The 18,230-nt window shown below is 46.9% G+C and overlaps 1 long non-coding RNA gene across 1 annotated transcript in view; it reads right to left on the bottom strand.

Annotated features, from left to right (window-relative positions):
* Positions 1–17,890: 17,890 nt before the first annotated feature.
* The window catches only part of LOC142303660 (uncharacterized), a 14,089-nt gene continuing 13,749 nt past the window's right edge, over positions 17,891–18,230 (bottom strand). Inside the window, exon 2 of the long non-coding RNA XR_012753046.1 lies at positions 17,891–18,230. This exon is cut by the window's right edge and continues 201 nt beyond it. This is a non-coding gene — a long non-coding RNA (uncharacterized LOC142303660).

The following is an 18,230-nucleotide window of genomic DNA, read 5'->3' as shown; positions in this document are numbered from 1 at the left end:
CAGTAAGTGGGATCTAGAACTTCATTATCAAGTTAAGTTGTCATCCCAATCTGGTATCTGCGTCTCATCGTCATCAGTATGTTCCTCATTGTCTCTACCAACAGGTGTTACAGTTTGGGAATGAGGGTCTACATTATGCTCAGAAACTTGGTCATCAAGGCCTGAATCAGACTCACAAAGCTTCTGGGCATCACTGCAGACCATTTCCTGGTCTGTACTCACTGTAGCTTGGCAACAGACCTCTGATTCCCAGAGGCTATAGTGTGACTGAACAGCTCTGCAGACTCAGCCATCTCTGTTACACCATACTCTTCAGGGCGGGTGGAGACTTGAGAGCTGGGAGAAAGCAAGTGCGATTGGGATGACAACTCAGAGGACTGTTGTTTTTTGGATGTTGAAGTTGAGGTGGAGGAGAGGCCACTTGTTGGAGCACTTGAGATCCATTCAAGCTTGTTTTTTTTTGTGCATCATCTACCTTTGTTACAGTTGTTCGGTTCCGTAAAAAAGGAAGCACATCGGATTGTCCACGGAAAGTAGTAGACATCTTACTTTTGCTGGAAGATGGCATTTCTTCAGCAGATGTTAATGTAGCTTTCCCACCTACCCCACGGACACAAACTTTTTTTCCTTTTCCAACACGCCTGTTCCCCTTTCCACCAGCATCTGTCCTTTTGCCACTCATTTTGTTAGCGAAAAGATTGGACACTTAAAATGTGGTAGCAAAAATGGAGAGGTGCTGTAGATTGCAGCGGTGGTCTAGCTTTATTGACAGCTGAAGAACCAACACTGACTATCCCAGACAATTTTAATATGCCCCTAACAGTGGCAGCACAGTTTGCAAATAGAATTGTGTGGGAAAAATGGGCAGTTGGGTAGAATGCCCGGGTGCTGTGGGTAGCAGGACAGCAAAGGGACACTAACGTAGTATTCCAGACACTTTTAGGATGGCACAAAAAGTGTCAGCTCTTTGGTCAAATAAAATAGCATGACAAAAATGGGCAGGTGGGTATAATGCACGGGTGCTGTGGGTAGCAGGACAGCAAAGGAACACTAAGGCGGGCTTTGCACGTTGCGACATCGCAAGCCGATGCTGCGATGTCGCACGCGATAGTCCCCGCCCCCGTCTCAGGTACGATATCGTGTGATAGCTGGCGTAGCAAAAATTATCGCTACGCCAGCTTCACGCGCACTCACCTGCCCTGCGACCGTCGCTCTGGCCGGCGACCCGCCTCCTTCCTAAGGGGGCGGGTCGTGCGGCGTCATAGCGACGTCACACGGCAGGCGGCCAATAGCGGCGGAGGGGCGGAGATGAGCAGGATGTGAACATCCTGCCCACCTCCTTCCTTCCGCATATCCTACGGAAGCCGCGGTGACGCCGGTAGGAGATGTTCCTCGCTCCTGCGGCTTCACACACAGTGATGTGTGCTGCCGCAGGAACGAGGAACAACATCGGACCGTCGCGTCAGTGTAATTATGGATTACGCCGACGCTGCACCGATGATACGATTACGACGATTTTGCGCTCGTTAATCGTATCATCTAGGCTTTACACACTACGATGTCGCATGCGATGCCGGATGTGCGTCACTTTCAATTTGACCCCACCGACATCGCACCTGCGATGTCGTAGTGTGCAAAGCCGCCCTAAGGTACTATCTCAGACACTTTTAGGATGTCACAAAAAGTGTCAGCTCTTAGGGCAAATAAAATAGCATGGCAAAAATGGGCAGGTGGGTATAATGCACGGGTGCTGTAGGTAGCAAGACAGCAAAGGAACACTAAGGTAGTATTCCAGACACTTTTAGGATGGCACAAAAAGTGTCAGCTCCTTGGGCAAATAAAATAGCGTGGCAAAAATGTGCATGTGGGTAGAATGCACGGGTGCTCTGGGGAGCAGGACAGCAAAGGAAGCCTCACTTTCTATCCCTGCTAATGAAAAAATGCAGTAAGGAATTGCCTGAGCTGAGGTAGCCAGACGCTGTTATCTAAATCCCTACACCGCATTTGCACGGACATGCTTAGCAGCTATGGCTATGAATGCCTGTAAATCAGCCCTGAAAAGGGCTGAAATAACCAGCAGTCCCTAATCCCTAAAGCGCTGTGTAGATTGCACTGTATCTCTATAGCGCACACAGCAGCAGCAGCAGCAGCGTGAGCGGTGACTGTCACCCACACGCAGAAGACAGATAATAGCGGCGAAGGGGAAAATGGCCGTATCTTATAGGTTAAGGACATGTGACATGCACAGCCTATGACACATGCCCTTGCTTGTCTGGCAAAAATCAACTTAGCTGTGTTTGTGTCTGTGATTTGCTGACAGCTTGGAACGCTCCACTGCACGCGCGGTTAGGGGAAAAAAAAATTAATAAATGGTGATCGGCATTCTCTCAGCACTTTGCAGTTGCACAGATCTAAACCCCGTCCCCCCCGCACACTATAAGCTGAAATTTGATAATAGTGTGAATCACAGAGTGACTCACACTATTACAGTGAAAAGCCAGCTAGTAACTAGCTAGGCTTTTTGGTGATCGAACCGTTCTCGAACGTAACTCGAACTGTCGAGCTTTTAGCAAAAATCACTCGAACATGAAATTGGCGAAGCTCGAACATCGCTCATCTCTAGCAGTGACGTCACTACTGCGCACTGATGTGCTAAAATGTCAGAGTGGCATAACAGTGGACACACGCTGAGGAGACTGGGGCAGTGGCTGAATGAGGAGAAGTGAGTATATTTGTGTATTTAATCAGGAATTCCAGAGGACTATGGGGAAGCATTTATTGGGGTTGCAAAATAGTATATGGGGCTGCATATTGTTAGGACCAGGATGACGGGTAGGCCCAGGAGGTGGATCCACTGGACTGAGCACCCAACCGAGGGCAAGGTGCCCGGTAGCCGAAGCACTACGGGTAGCAGGACAGTCCGTTCAGAGGAGTGGGTGTAGAAGTCCCTGGGATCACGGAGTCTCTGAAGGTAGTCCGGGTGACGGAGCGCAGGTTCGGAGGCCGAGATGATGTCAGGCAGGGTCCACAACCAGCGGAACGGGGAGATCGGTCACCGCACAGATCCAGGAATCGGAGACGGTAGGGACTGAGAAGATGGCGGACAGTCCGTTCGGGGTTCTGGAACCGTCAGGACCGGTTGGCGGGACAGGAGCGGCTCTACAAGAGAGATAGGTGAGTACGAGACAATGGCACAGGGAGACCTGACTCCTAGCTTAGCAAACACGAAGAACAGGCCCCGCCCACTTGGAAAGGAACCCCCTATATACCCTGTACCTGCATCTTCAATATCCTGTTGGAGGACGCTGGCCCTTTAAGAAAAGGTCAATGACCGCGCGCACGCCCTAATGCGCATGCGCGAGGCCCGGGTGCCAGAAGCCAGAGCAGGATGCGGTGTACAGGAGGCAGGAGTGCCGGGCCGGCTCAGGACAGCAGACGGGCGCCGGGACCGGGGACCGGGTTGCCTGGAGGACGCAGGTGAGGGAGCATGGAGGCTGAGGAGCAGGGGACCGGGGAGCGTGGCACGGGAGTGGGGAAGCGAGGTCCGGGAGCGGGGGAGCGTGGCAGAGGAGCCGGGGAGCGTGGCAGGGGAGCCGGGGAGCGTGGCAGGGGAACCGGGGAGCGTGGCACGGGCACCGGGGAGCATGGCACGGGCACCGGGGAGCGTGACACATATAACTATATGTTGGCGCACAATATTATATTGGGGCACACAATATGGTGGTGCACTATATGGGGGCTGCATACTAGTATATGGCAGAATATAAGGGGTGCATACTACTATATGGAGGAATATAAGGCGTGTACTAAACTATATGAAGGAATATAAGGGGAGCATAATACTATATGGAGGAATATAAGGGGTGCATAATACTATATGCAGGAATATAAGGGGTGCATAATACTATATGAAGGATCCCTTTTACATGGAATATAGGGGTGCATTATACATGGAGGACTATGGAGCTGCATAATCCAATATGAAGAACTATGGGGTGCATTTTAATACATATAGGACTTAGGGGGTTGCATTATATGGAGGACTAATTGGGTTACCTTATACATGGACTTTAGGGGTGCATTATACAGTGCCTACAAGTAGTATTCAACCCCCTGCAGATTTAGCAGGTTTGATAAGATGCAAATAAGTTAGAGCCTGCAAACCTCAAACAAGAGCAGGATTTATTAACAGATGCATAAATCCTACAAACCAACAAGTTATGTTGCTCAGTTAAATTTTAATAAATTTTCAACATAAAAGTGTGGGTCAATTATTATTCAACCCCTAGGTTTAATATTTTGTGGAATAACCCTTGTTTGCAATTACAGCTAATAATCGTCTTTTATAAGACCTGATCAGGCCAGCACAGGTCTCTGGAGTTATCTTGGCCCACTCCTCCATGCAGATCTTCTCCAAGTTATCTAGGTTCTTTGGGTGTCTCATGTGGACTTTAATCTTGAGCTCCTTCCACAAGTTTTCAATTGGGTTAAGGTCAGGAGACTGACTAGGCCACTGCAACACCTTGATTTTTCCCTCTTGAACCAGGCCTTGGTTTTCATGGCTGTGAGCTTTGGGTCGTTGTCTTGTTGGAAGATGAAATGACGACCCATCTTAAGATCCTTGATGGAGGAGCGGAGGTTCTTGGCCAAAATCTCCAGGTAGGCCGTGCTATCCATCTTCCCATGGATGCGGACCAGATGGCCAGGCCCCTTGGCTGAGAAACAGCCCCACAGCATGATGCTGCCATCACCATGCTTGACTGTAGGGATGGTATTCTTGGGGTCGTATGCAGTGCCATCCAGTCTCCAAACGTCACGTATGTGGTTGGCACCAAAGATCTCGATCTTGGTCTCATCAGACCAGAGAACCTTGAACCAGTCTGTCTCAGAGTCCTCCAAGTGATCATGAGCAAACTGTAGACGAGCCTTGACATGACGCTTTGAAAGTAAAGGTACCTTACGGGCTCGTCTGGAATGGAGACCATTGCGGTGGAGTACGTTACTTATGGTATTGACTGAAACCAATGTCCCCACTGCCATGAGATCTTCCCGGAGCTCCTTCCTTGTTGTCCTTGGGTTAGCCTTGACTCTTCGGACAAGCCTGGCCTCGGCACGGGTGGAAACTTTCAAAGGCTGTCCAGGCCGTGGAAGGCTAACAGTAGTTCCATAAGCCTTCCACTTCCGGATGATGCTCCCAACAGTGGAGACAGGTAGGCCCAACTCCTTGGAAAGGGTTTAGTACCCCTTGCCAGCCCTGTGACCCTCCATGATCTTGTCTCTGATGGCCTTGGAATGCTCCTTTGTCTTTCCCATGTTGACTATGTATGAGTGCTGTTCACAAGTTTGGGGAGGGTCTTAATTAGTCAGAAAAGGCTGGAAAAAGAGATAATTAATCCAAACATGTGAAGCTCATTGTTCTTTGTGCCTGAAATACTTCTTAATACTTTAGGGGAACCAAACAGTTCTGGTGGTTTGAGGGGTTGAATAATAAATGACCCTCTGAATAAACTTTTCACAATTTAAAAAAAAAATAAAAAAAGAAATAACATTCTTTTTTGCTGCATTTCACACTTCCAGGCTGATCTACAGTCCAAATGTCACAATGCCAAGTTAATTCCGAATGTGTAAACCTGCTAAATCTGCAGGGGGTTGAATACTACTTGTAGGCACTGTATATGGAGGATTATAGGGCTGCATAATACAATATGAAGGACTATGGGGATGCGTTATAATACATATAGGATTATGGGGGCTGCATTATATGAGGACTAATGGCGTTACCTTATACATGGACAATAGGGCTGCATTAGAATACATTAAGGACTATGGGGTGAATAATACAATACACTGTGTGCAGAATTATTAGGCAAATTAGTATTTTGATCACATGATACTTTTTCTACATGTTGTCCTACTCCAAGCTGTATAGTGAAAGCCAACTGCCAATTAAGTAAATCAGGTGATGTGCATCTCTGTAATGAGGAGGGGTGCGGTGTAATGACATCAACACCCTATATAAGGTGTGCTTAATTATTAGGCAACTTCCTTTCCTTTGACAAAATGGGTCAGAAGAGAGATTTGACGGGCTCTGAAAAGTCTAAAATTGTGAGATGTCTTGCAGAGGGATGCAGCAGTCTTGAAATTGCCAAACCTTTGAAGCGTGATCACCTAACAATCAAGCGTTTCATGTCAAATAGCCAACAGGGTCGCAAGAAGCGTTCCGGAACAAAAAGGCACAAAATAACTGCCCATGAATTGAGGAAAATCAAGATGCCATTTGCCACCAGTTTGGCCATATTTCACAGCTGCAACGTTACTGGAGTATCAAAAAGCACAAGGTGTGCCATACTCAGGGACATGGCCAAGGTAAGGAAGGCTGATAAACCACCACCTCTGACCAAGAAACATAAGATAAAACGTCAAGGCTGGGCCAAGAAATATCTTAAGACTGATTTTTCAAAGGTTTTATGGACTGATGAAATGAGAGTGACTCTTGATGGGCAGATGGATGGGCCAGAGGCTGGATCAGTAAAGGGCAGAGAGCTCCGCTCCGACTCAGACACCAGCAAGGTGGAGGTGGGTACTGGTATGGGCTGGGATCATCAAAGATCAACTTGTGTGACCTTTTCGGGTTGAGAATGGAGTGAAGCTCAACTCCCAGACCTACTGCCAGTTTCTGGAAGACAACTTCTTCAAGCAGTGGTACAGGAAGAAATCAGTATCGTTCAAGAAAAACATGATTTTCATGCAGGACAATGCTCCATCACATGCATCCAACTACTCCACAGCGTGGCTGGCCAGTAAAGGTCTAAAAGATGAAAAAATAATGACATGGCCCCCTTGTTCACCTGATCTGAACCCCATAGAGAATCTGTGGTCCCTCATAAAATGTGAGATCTACAGGGAAAGAAAACAGTCCACCTCTGGGAGCAGTGTCTGGAGGCTGTGGTGGCTGGAGGCTGTGGTGACTGGAGGCTGTGGTGTCTGGAGGCTGTGGTGTCTGGAGGCTGTGGCGGCTGCTGCACGCAATGCTGAGTGTAAACAGATCAAGCAATGACAGAATCTATGGATAGTCGGCTGTTAAGTGTCATCATAAAGAAAGGGGGCTATATTGGTCACTAATTTTTTGTGGTTTTTTTTGCATGTCAGAAATGTTTATTTCTAAATTTTGTGCAGTTATATTGGTTTAACTGGTGAAAATAAACAAGTGAGATGGGAATAGATTTGGTTTTTATTAAGTTGCCTAATAATTCTGCACAGTAATAGTTACCCGCACAGACAGATATCCTCCTAAGGCTATGTGTCCACGAGAGAATGTAGCTGCGGATTTTTCTGCATCAAAATCCGCAGCTTTCCCGCAAAATCCGCACCTTTTCAAAGGTGCGGATTTGCCGTGGATTTACCGCGTAATTGCCGCGGATTTGATGCGGATTTTTTTTTCCCAATTTTAAAGCCAAAATCCGGATGAAAATCCGCAACAATAATTGACATGTTGCAGATTTTTCCGGACCAAAATCCGCACGAAATCCGCTGCGGAAAAATCCACAGCATGGACACAGCATTTCCAAAATGCCATAGAAATGGCTGGGAAGTGCCGGTGCTGCAGATTTTCGTGAAATCCGCGGCTTTTCTGCGAGAAATCCGCGGCAAAATCCGTGCATTTTCCGCTGCGTGGACCTAAGATAGCCAAATCTAGCCTAAGATAGCCAAATCTAAAAAACCCCACTCCAACTGCCAAAAATATTAAGCTTTGATATTTATGAGTCTTTTGGGTGATTGAGAACATAGTTGTTGATCAATAATAGAAAAAAATCCTCTGAAATACAACTTGCCTAATAATTCTGCACACAGTGTATGAAGGACTATGGTGACTGCATTATAATACATATAGGACTATGGGGGTGCATTATAATATATGGAAAACTATGGGGTGCAGTATAATATACGCAGGACTGTGGGGTGCAGTATAATATACAGTTAGGTCCAGAAATATTTGGACAGTGACACAAGTTTTGTTATTTTAGCTGTTTACAAAAACATGTTCAGAAATACAATTATATATATAATATGGGCTGAAAGTGCACACTCCCAGCTGCAATATGAGAGTTTTCATATCCAAATCGGAGAAAGGGTTTAGGAATCATAGCTCTGTAATGCATAAGCCTCCTCTTTTTCAAGGGACCAAAAGTAATTGGACAAGGGACTCTAAGGGCTGCAATTAACTCTGGAGGCGTCTCCCTCGTTAACCTGTAATCAATGAAGTAGTTAAAAGGTCTGGGGTTGATTACAGGTGTGTGGTTTTGCATTTGGAAGCTGTTGCTGTGACCAGACAACATGCGGTCTAAGGAACTCTCAATTGAGGTGAAGCAGAACATCCTGAGGCTGAAAAAAAAAGAAAAAATCCATCAGAGAGATAGCAGACATGCTTGGAGTAGCAAAATCAACAGTCGGGTACATTCTGAGAAAAAAGGAATTGACTGGTAAGCTTGGGAACTCAAAAAGGCCTGGGCGTCCACGGATGACAACAGTGGTGGATGATCGCCGCATACTTTCTTTGGTAAAAAAGAACCCGTTCACAACATCAACTGAAGTCCAGAACACTCTCAGTGAAGTAGGTGTATCTGTCTCTAAGTCAACAGTAAAGAGAAGACTCCATGAAAGTAAATACAAAGGGTTCACATCTAGATGGAAACCATTCATCAATTCCAAAAATAGACAGGCCAGAGTTAAATTTGCTGAAAAACACCTCATGAAGCCAGCTCAGTTCTGGAAAAGTATTCTATGGACAGATGAGACAAAGATCAACCTGTACCAGAATGATGGGAAGAAAAAAGTTTGGAGAAGAAAGGGAACGGCACATGATCCAAGGCACACCACATCCTCTGTAAAACATGGTGGAGGCAACGTGATCACGTGGTCACTTGTGTTTATTGATGACATAACAGCAGACAAGAGTAGCCGGATGAATTCTGAAGTGTACCAGGATATACTTTCAGCCCAGATTCAGCCAAATGCCGCAAAGTTGATCGGACGGCGCTTCATAGTACAGATGGACAATGACCCCAAACATGCAGCCAAAGCTACCCAGGAGTTCATGAGTGCAAAAAAGTGGAACATTCTGCAATGGCCAAGTCAATCACCAGATCTTAACCCAATTGAGCATGCATTTCACTTGCTCAAATCCAGACTTAAGACGGAAAGACCCACAAACAAGCAAGACCTGAAGGCTGCGGCTGTAAAGGCCTGGCAAAGCATTAAGAAGGAGGAAACCCAGCGTTTGGTGATGTCCTTGGGTTCCAGACTTAAGGCAGTGATTGCCTCCAAAGGATTGGCAACAAAATATTGAAATTAAAAATATTTTGTTTGGGTTTGGTTTATTTGTCCAATTACTTTTGACCTCCTAAAATGTGGAGTGTTTGTAAAGAAATGTGTACAATTCCTACAATTTCTATCAGATATTTTTGTTCAAACCTTCAAATTAAACGTTACAATCTGCACTTGAATTCTGTTGTAGAGGTTTCATTTCAAATCCAATGTGGTGGCATGCAGAGCCCAACTCGCCAAAATTGTGTCACTGGCCAAAGATTTCTGGACCTAACTGTATGTAGTACTATGGGGTGCAGTATAATACATGGAGAACTATGTGGTGCAGTATAATATATGGAGTACTATGGGGTGAATTTTACATAGATGGCTATGGGGTGCAGTATATGTAGGACAATGGGGTTCAGTATAATATACAGAGGACTTTGAGGGCTGCATTATAATACATGAATGACTATGGGGAGTGCATTATACAGTAATACATGGAGTACTATGTGAGCTGTATTAATAATATTAATAATAATAATAATAATCTTTATTTCTATAGCGCCAACATATTCCGCAGCGCTTTACAATTCAGGAGGATCATATACAAAAAAGTAACAGTAATAACAGTAATAGAAAATGCAATATTTAGAGGGGAAAAAAAAGACAACCCTGCTCGTGAGAGCTTACAATCTACAATGAGATATGGGTGGGGTGGGGGGGGCAAGGTACAAGTGCTTATTTACAATGACAATCCAGCAATTTCAAGGAAATGGGGGATAGATAATGGCTTCCTGGACCAGTGGGCCTGAATCTTGAGATGCATTTGGGTGGCATGGAGTTTGACGTGAGGTTATGTTGTGAGAAGTTGTAGAGGCACTGTGTGAATTGGATTAGATTAGGGAGTGTGGTAGGCCGCCCTAAAAAGATGCGTTTTTAGGGAGCGTCTGAAGCAGAGTAAGTTATGATTCATTATAACTTCTTGGGGTAGATGTCACGCTCTCCGGCTCCCCTGCTCTGCTCCCCGGCTCACCTGCCACGCTCCCCGGCTTCCCTGCTTCTCTCCCCGGTCCCCAGCCTCCATTGCCTGCGGTCTCCAGGCGGTCCGGTCCCCGCTCCCGGCGCCCGTCGGCTGCTCAGCCCCAGCCCGGCTCTCCTGCTTCCTGCTCACCGCTCCCTGCTCTGGCTTCTGGCACCCGGGCCTCGCGCATGCGCATTAGGGCGCGCGCGCGGTCATTGACCCTTTCTTAAAGGGCCAGCGTCCACTGACAGGAAATTGAGCACACAGGTACAGGGTATAAAGGGGTTTAGTGTCCAAGTGGGCGGGGCCTGTTCTTCGTGTTTCCCAAGCTAGGAGTCAGGTCTCCTTGTGTCTCTGTGCCATACTTACCTATCTCTCTTCTAGAGCCGCTCCTGCCTCGCCATCCGGTCCTGCCGATTCCCGAACCCAGAACGCTGACTATCTGCCATCCTGTCAGTCCGTACCATCTCTGATCCCTGAGGTGACCCGTCCTCTCGCTCCATCGGTTCCGGACTCCGCCTGACAACATCTCGGCCTCCGAACCTGAGCTCCGTCACCCGGACTACCATCAGTGACTCCGTGGTCCCAGGGACTTCTCCATTCTACTCTTGTATACGGACTGTCCTGCTACCCGTAGTGCTCCGGCTACCGGACCCCTTGCCTTCATCAAGGAGTTCGGCCCAGTGGATCCGCCTCCTGGGTCTGCCCGTCCACCTGGCCCTAACAGTAGAGCGTTCCAGAGGATTGGTGCAGCTCGGAAGAAGTCTTGGATCCGGGAGTGGGAGGTTCGGATTAGTGTTGATGTTAGTCGAAAGTCGTTTTCAGAGCGTAGAGACCGGGTGGGGTGAGACAGAGACAGACAGAGAGGAGGGTGGAGATGTAGGGGGGTGCCGCACTGTGGAGAGCTTTGTGGTGATAGACAGAGAGGAGGGTGGAGATGTAGGGGGTGCTGTACTGTGGAGAGCTTTGTGGGTGAGAACAAGCAGTTTGAATTGGATCCTGTGATATATGGGCAGCCAGTGCAATGACTGGCACAGAGCAGAGGCATCCGAGTAGCGATTAGCCAGATAGATGACCCTAGCTGCTGCATTAAGGATGGACTGTAGAGGAGAGAGTCTAGTTAGGGGGAGACCAATTAATAGAGAGTTACAGTAGTCAAGGCGAGAGTGGATCAGGGCCACGGTGAGTGTTTTTGTCATTTCCATTGTGAGAAAGGGGCGGATTCTAGAGATGTTCTTGAGGTGCAAGCGGCAGGAGCGGGCAGTTTTGGAAAGGTTAAGTTTGAGATAGAGAGCAGACATGACATTGCAAACTGCAGTCAGGCAGTCACTTCTGTTCTGTAGTACAGCGGGGGTGAGCTCAGGGGATGAGGTGTATAGCTGTGTGTCATCAGCATAAAGATGGTACTGAAAACCAAATCTGCTAATGGTCATTCCAATTGGGGCAGTGTAGAGGGAGAAAAGAAGAGGGCCGAGGACTGAACCTTGAGGGACCCCAACAGTGAGAGGAAGAGGAGAAGATGTGGAGCCAGCAAATGATACATTGAATGAACGGCGAGAAAGATAGTTAGAGAACCACGAGAGCACAGTGTCCTTTAGGCCGATAGAATGGAGCATAGAGAGAAGGAGATGGTGGTCAACAGTGTCGAAGGCGGCAGAGAGGTCAAGAAGGATAAGCAGAGAGTGGTCACCATTATGTTTTGCAGTCAATAGGTCATTGGTCACTTTGACAAGGGCAGTTTCTGTTGAGTGTAAAGGGCGGAAGCCAGACTGTAAAGGATCTAGAGGAGAGTGAGAGGACAGGTAGCGGGTGAGGCGAGAGTAGACCAGGCGCTCCAAGAGTTTGAAGATGAAGGGGAGATTGGAGACTGGTCTGTAGTTGCTTGTGCAGGACGGATCAAGGGAAGGGTTTTTTTAATAATGGAGTAATAATAGAGTGTTTGAGGGAGGAGGGGAAGATACCCGAAGAGAGAGAGAGATTGAAGATTTTAGTTAGGTGAGTGGTGACAACCAGAGTAGGTGTGAGGGAAAGGGATCAGTAGGGCAAGTGGTAGGATGAGAAGAAGAGAGGAGCCTGGAGACTTCCTCCTCTGTGACTGGGTCAAATGTGGAAAGTGAGCTTGATGGGATATATGGAGGGATGGGATTCACAACGCTTGGTAGCTGGGAGCTGATCTCCTGGCGGATGTTTTCTATTTTATCTGTGAAATATGAGGCCAGGTCATCAGCATGAAGGTCTGTGATGGGGGTATGTACTTTGGGACTGAGGAGGGAGTGAAAGGTGTCAAAGAGCTTTTTTGGATTGTTGGATAGTGAGGAAATAAGGGTGGTGAGGTAGGTCTGTTTGGCGAGGTGAAGAGTTGTAGGTCCTTAAGATGAACTTGTAGTGGATGACGTTTTCTGGTGTGCGGGTTTTCCTCCATATGCGTTTGGCATTCCTAGAGCATCACTGGAGAAATCGAGTTTGGGAAGTGAGCCAAGGCTGTTTTACTCTGTGTTTGGAGGTTCTGAGGGTGAGGGGTGCTACTTGGTCTAGGGTATTTCTGAGTGTGTCATTGTAATGGTTTACAGCCAGATCAGGACAGGAAAGTGAGGAGATAGGGGACAGTGATGAGTGTAAAGAGTCTGTAAGGGTCTGAAAGTCAATGGCCTGTAGGTTTCTGAATGTGTGATAGGTGGGAGTGTACTGGGGTGGACGAGGGTTTGTGAGCTTGAAGGAGAGGATGTTGTGGTCAGAGAGGGGAAGAGGTGAGTTGTCAAAGTCAGAGATTGAGCAGAGGCGGATAAAGACCAGGTCAAGAGTGTTACCATCTTCATGTGTCTCAGAAGATGAGAGCTGTGAGAGGCCAAGGGAGGTGGTGAGAGATAGAAGCTGGGATGCAGATGGGGAGGAGGGGCTGATCATGGGTATGTTAAAGTCTCCTCGGATGAGGGTTGGTAATTCTGAGGACATGAAGTGCGGCAGCCAGGCTGAAAAGTGGTCAAGGAACTGGGTGGGTGGGCCTGGGGGACGGTATATGACAGCTACTATTATAATATATGGAGGATTATGGGGGCTGCATTATTATACATGGAGGCCTATGAGGTCTGCATTATAATACATGGTGAACTGTGGGGTGCATTATAATACATGCATGACTATGGGGGCTGCATTATAATATATGAAGGCCTGTGAGGGCTACCTTATCCATGGACTATGGGGGTGCATTATAAAACATGGAGGACTATGGGGGTGCATTATAATATATGGAGGACTATGGGGTGCAGTATAATATATGGAGGACTATGGAGTGAATTATAATACATGGAGGACTATGGGAGTTGTAGTATAATAATTGGAGGGCTATAAGAGTTACCTTATACATAGAGGACTATGGGAAATGCATTATAATACAAGGAGGACTATGGGGCGCATTCTAGTAAAATGAAGGGTTACGTGGGACCCAATATGCTATATGGAACGCTATGTGGGGGCCATTATAGTATTTGGAGAACTATATATACGAGGGGGGACAAAGACATAAGCTTGGGATGGGAACGTTTTGTGCTGATGGAAAGAGGCTCTTACCCGCAGCACCCAGCTTTACGATGCTATGATATGGGAAAGCTGGGTGCTGAGGGAAAGATGTATAGCAGAGCCTAGGGAAGCTGGGTGCTGAGGACAAGATGGATATCAGAACATAGGAAAGCTGGATGATGATAGAAAGAGGGATTTCAGATCATGGGAAACCTGAGTGCTGAGGGAAAGAGCCAAGTGTTAACTTCATTATCCCGCACCCTGAGTGTCAGCGTCATTATCCCATGCCCCGAGTGTCGGTGTCATTATCCTGTACCCAGTGTATCTGTGTTGGGGGGGGCAGGTCCTAATTTTGCATTGGGGCCCATCAAATTCTAGTTACAACACTGCCCAGCACAGAGATGACTAGATCACAGTTGTTGCACTAAGGTTCATGATTTCTGATCTCCCAGCACTGTCTGTAAGGAACATCCCCTGTACAGTAACTCCATTCTATCTCACTAGAGGTGACTAGAGCGGAGTTGCTGCACTGAGGTTCATGATTTCTGAGCTCACAGCACTGTCTATAAGGACGGCCTCAGCCAGTCCATGCATTGTGTTCAGAGATTGTACTGACGTTCATAGATGTTTGAATAAGCCCTTATACAGATTACATGAAAGCTCCCATAAACATAGGGCTAAAATTGCCCGGATCAGACAACAATATGATGTGTATGGGGGCTATCTGACTTACCTCAAGAATGGATGTAAAGCTGGTGTCACACACAGCGACAACAACAACGAGGTCGCTGCTACGTCACCATTTTCTGTGACGTTGCAGCGACGTCCAGTCGCTGTCGCTGTGTGTGACATCCAGCAACGACCTGGCCCCTGCTGTGAGGTCGCCGGTCGTTGCTGAATGTCCAGCTTAATTTTTTGGTCGTCACTCTCCCGCTGTGACACACACATCGCTGTGTGTGACAGCGAGAGAGCGACGAAATGAAGCGAGCAGGGAGCAGGAGCCGGCGTCTGGCAGCTGCGTTAAGCTGTAACCAGCGTAAACATCGGGTAACCAAGGGAAGACCTTTCCCTGGTTACCCGATAATTTACCTTCGTTACCAGCCTCCGCCCTTGCTGCCAGTGCCGGCTCCTGCTCTGTGCACATGTGGCTGCAGTACGCATCGGGTAATTAACCCAATGTATACTGTAGCAAGGAGAGCAAGGAGCCAGCGCTAAGCAGTGTGCGCAGCTCCCTGCTCTCTGCACTGTGACATGTAGCTGCAGCACACATCGGGTTAATTAACCCGATGTGTACTGTACCTAGGAGAGCAAGGAGCCAGCGCTAAGCGCGGCTCCCTGCTCTCTGCACATGTAGCACAGCGACGTTATGATCGCTGCTGCGTCGCTGTGTTTGACAGCTAAGCAGCGATCATAACAGCGACTTACAAGGTCGCTGTTACGTCACAGAAAATGGTGACGTAACAGCGACGTCGTTGTCGCTGTCGATTAGTGTGAACCCAGCTTAAAGGGAGGGAAGGAACCGGCGTGTTTGAATTCCACTTGTTGATGCTTTTGATCTCTTGAAAGATAATCCACCCCCAGAGGAGGCGACATCAGCTCTCAGAGAGAGAACACAAGAACATTTGGCCGAGCACTCCTGTATGTGATAGTCAAGAGAGAGCTGTCGGACAAATAATTGTAGGGATTGTTTACACGCCTTAAAGGGATTGTTTAGTGAAAACAAGTTATCACCTATCCATGGGCAAGGTGATCACCTGCTGATCAGTGTCCGATCACTGGAACCCGCACCGATTGGGAAAACGGGGAATTTTTATCCATATGTTTCAGGTATGTGTGACATCCATTTTTAACACGGATGCCACACGTACTCCTGTTATTCTATAGTATTCCTCACACATGCATGTTTTTACATGGACCGTGTTGCCCCACATTTCCCTGCACGCAGACATTGTTTTTTTTTCTCAGGCAGCACGGGTGTCACACACTGATGTAATCCGTGTGACAAGAACCAGAGAAAACACGTGTCTCTGAAATAAAATGAATTTTTATACTTACTTGTCTCCAGCCCTGCTGTCACTTGCTTCCGATCCCCGCTCATTATACTCAATGAATATGCACTCAACGGAGGACCTGGAAGCAGCAGCACCATAGACATCAATGCCAGGGACAGCATCGCTGGGGACAGGTGAGTATCCAAGGAACTCTGATATCCTGACAACGCCTACGCCACCGCGGGTGTAGCGACAGTGACTTCACGGGTTCTTCAAAGTTTATTGAGAACTCCGATGAACCCATGACGTTACTGCCGCGACCCCCACAGTAGCGCGGGCGTCATCAGGATGTCATCTGAGTTCATTGTGAACTCTGATTAACCTGTGACATCACTGCCGCGCCCGCACACATACTGCTGACCTGAATAACCTGAGCTCACCTTATGAGATGAAGGTCATCAAACAGAAGCATCCACAGCAGTGTGTGTGTGAGTACTCTCACAACCAATGAGGAATGTTCGGTTCTCCATTGAGTGTGACAGCAGTATTGACGTGACCGCCCCCAATTGGCTTTCGGTAGACCAGGATTAGGGCTTTGATAGAGAAATAAATTGGAAAAGAGGGTGTCTTTTGTCTTTATTTATTGAATGATTTTCTCTTTTATGTCTTTCCAGGTTTGCTTTTGGGGAATGTCGTGGGACCTCACCATAGATTACGGTAGAACTGTTTTTTATTTATAAAAATCAAATAAATTGGTGAATGAGGTCTGAGTCGAAGGTTTTTTGTTCAAATAAAGTTTGTTATTCTCCTTTCATCTACTGGATTAGTAGTAGGGGTGTATGCTGGAGCTGGCGTCAACCCCACAAATATTACCCAGTTTGCCATTGCACCAAAGCAACGGGAAAAGCCAGGTCCAGCACCACAATTGCTGCATCTAATTGATGTGCCACTTCTCGGGCGTCTGTGGGCTGCTATTGTTAGGCTGGAAAGGGCCAAATAACCATGGCCCTTTCCACCCTAAGAATATCATCCCCCAGTTGTCTGCTGTACCATGGCTGTTTTTTTAGTAAAAATAGAGGGGACCACACGTAATTTTTTTTAATCTAAAAATGTAAAGAATAAGCGTGGGATCCCCTCTATTTTTCATAACCAGCCAAGGTACTGCAAAGAGCTGAGGATTTCAGCCTACAGCTGCTGCTGTTCCTGTGCTGGATATGAAAGTTGGGGGGACCCCACTTTTTTTTTTTAAATTAAAAAATAAAAATGGTGTAAAAATGCTGGTCAAGCTAACTATCTCTAGAACACTATTCTATAAGCTCTATTTATCTTCCTATATCTTTAATTTTTCAGGCTTTCCACATTAAACAAAAAAAAAAAAACAAAAAAAAAAAACAAAACAAAAAAACATTCATTTCAGTATCTTACTTTTTTTTTTACCGATACCACACGGACAACCATACTGGTACGTGTGGCTTGCACCTGTTTAAACACGGACATCTGAAAGGGGCCTTATAGATACCCATCTACTGTATGTACTATCATTTTGAGTTGCTGCAAATTATGATGTTCTCCTCAGCGGCTAAAAATACTTCTCAAAATTTCTAAGAAGTATTGTTACCCCTCTGTAAAATATGTAGTGTCACCTCTGCCAGAGCCTGTCCTACGGAACAGCGGTGGCAACAGCTTCAGACGCTCAGCAAAAAGCAACTTACGTCCCTTTAAATTTAAAGAAAAAAAAAAAAAAATGTTTCGCCCCATATGACCGGAATCAGGCGGTGTGAGCCTCATGGAGTTATGTTGCCACCAAAGGAGGGAAACACGGTGAAACAGGACTGGGGCCTAATAAATGGGGGGCGTGAGAGAGGATCAGGGGTCTGCTAAAGACAGAAAATAAATTGTCAGCGAGATCTGATCAGTTTACTGTGGGTCTACATGTGAGGACAGATGTTTTGGAAACTACCTACAACACTGTGACCGCAGCCCGACCGGCAGTGACTGCTCACTAATGTCACACCGAGCTTTATCATTATAGAAATGAACATTCAGCCCAAACTTCTAGAACAGTTTTATTAAAATAAGTATATCAATTAAAAATACAGATATAAATTACAGTGAATAAACCAATCCTGACAGACTGGTACAGAGGGGAGCGGACCCTGCCCTCAGGGGCTTACAGTCTACAGGGTAAAGGGGAGGAGACAGAAGGTCGGGGATACAAATATATAACACTGACAGACGGGTACAGAGGGGCGCAGACCCTGCTCTCGGGGGGGGTTACAGTCTACAGGGTAATTAGGGAGGGGGAGACAGAAGGTCGGGGATACAAATATACACTGTAACAATTAACTTTACAAATTAATACGTAGAATAAAGCCATGTTGGACATTGGCAAC

Source organism: Anomaloglossus baeobatrachus, chromosome 4 (genome assembly GCF_048569485.1).
Source record: "Anomaloglossus baeobatrachus isolate aAnoBae1 chromosome 4, aAnoBae1.hap1, whole genome shotgun sequence".
Lineage (NCBI taxonomy): Eukaryota > Metazoa > Chordata > Amphibia > Anura > Aromobatidae > Anomaloglossus > Anomaloglossus baeobatrachus.
This window is presented reverse-complemented; position numbering and strand designations above follow the sequence as displayed.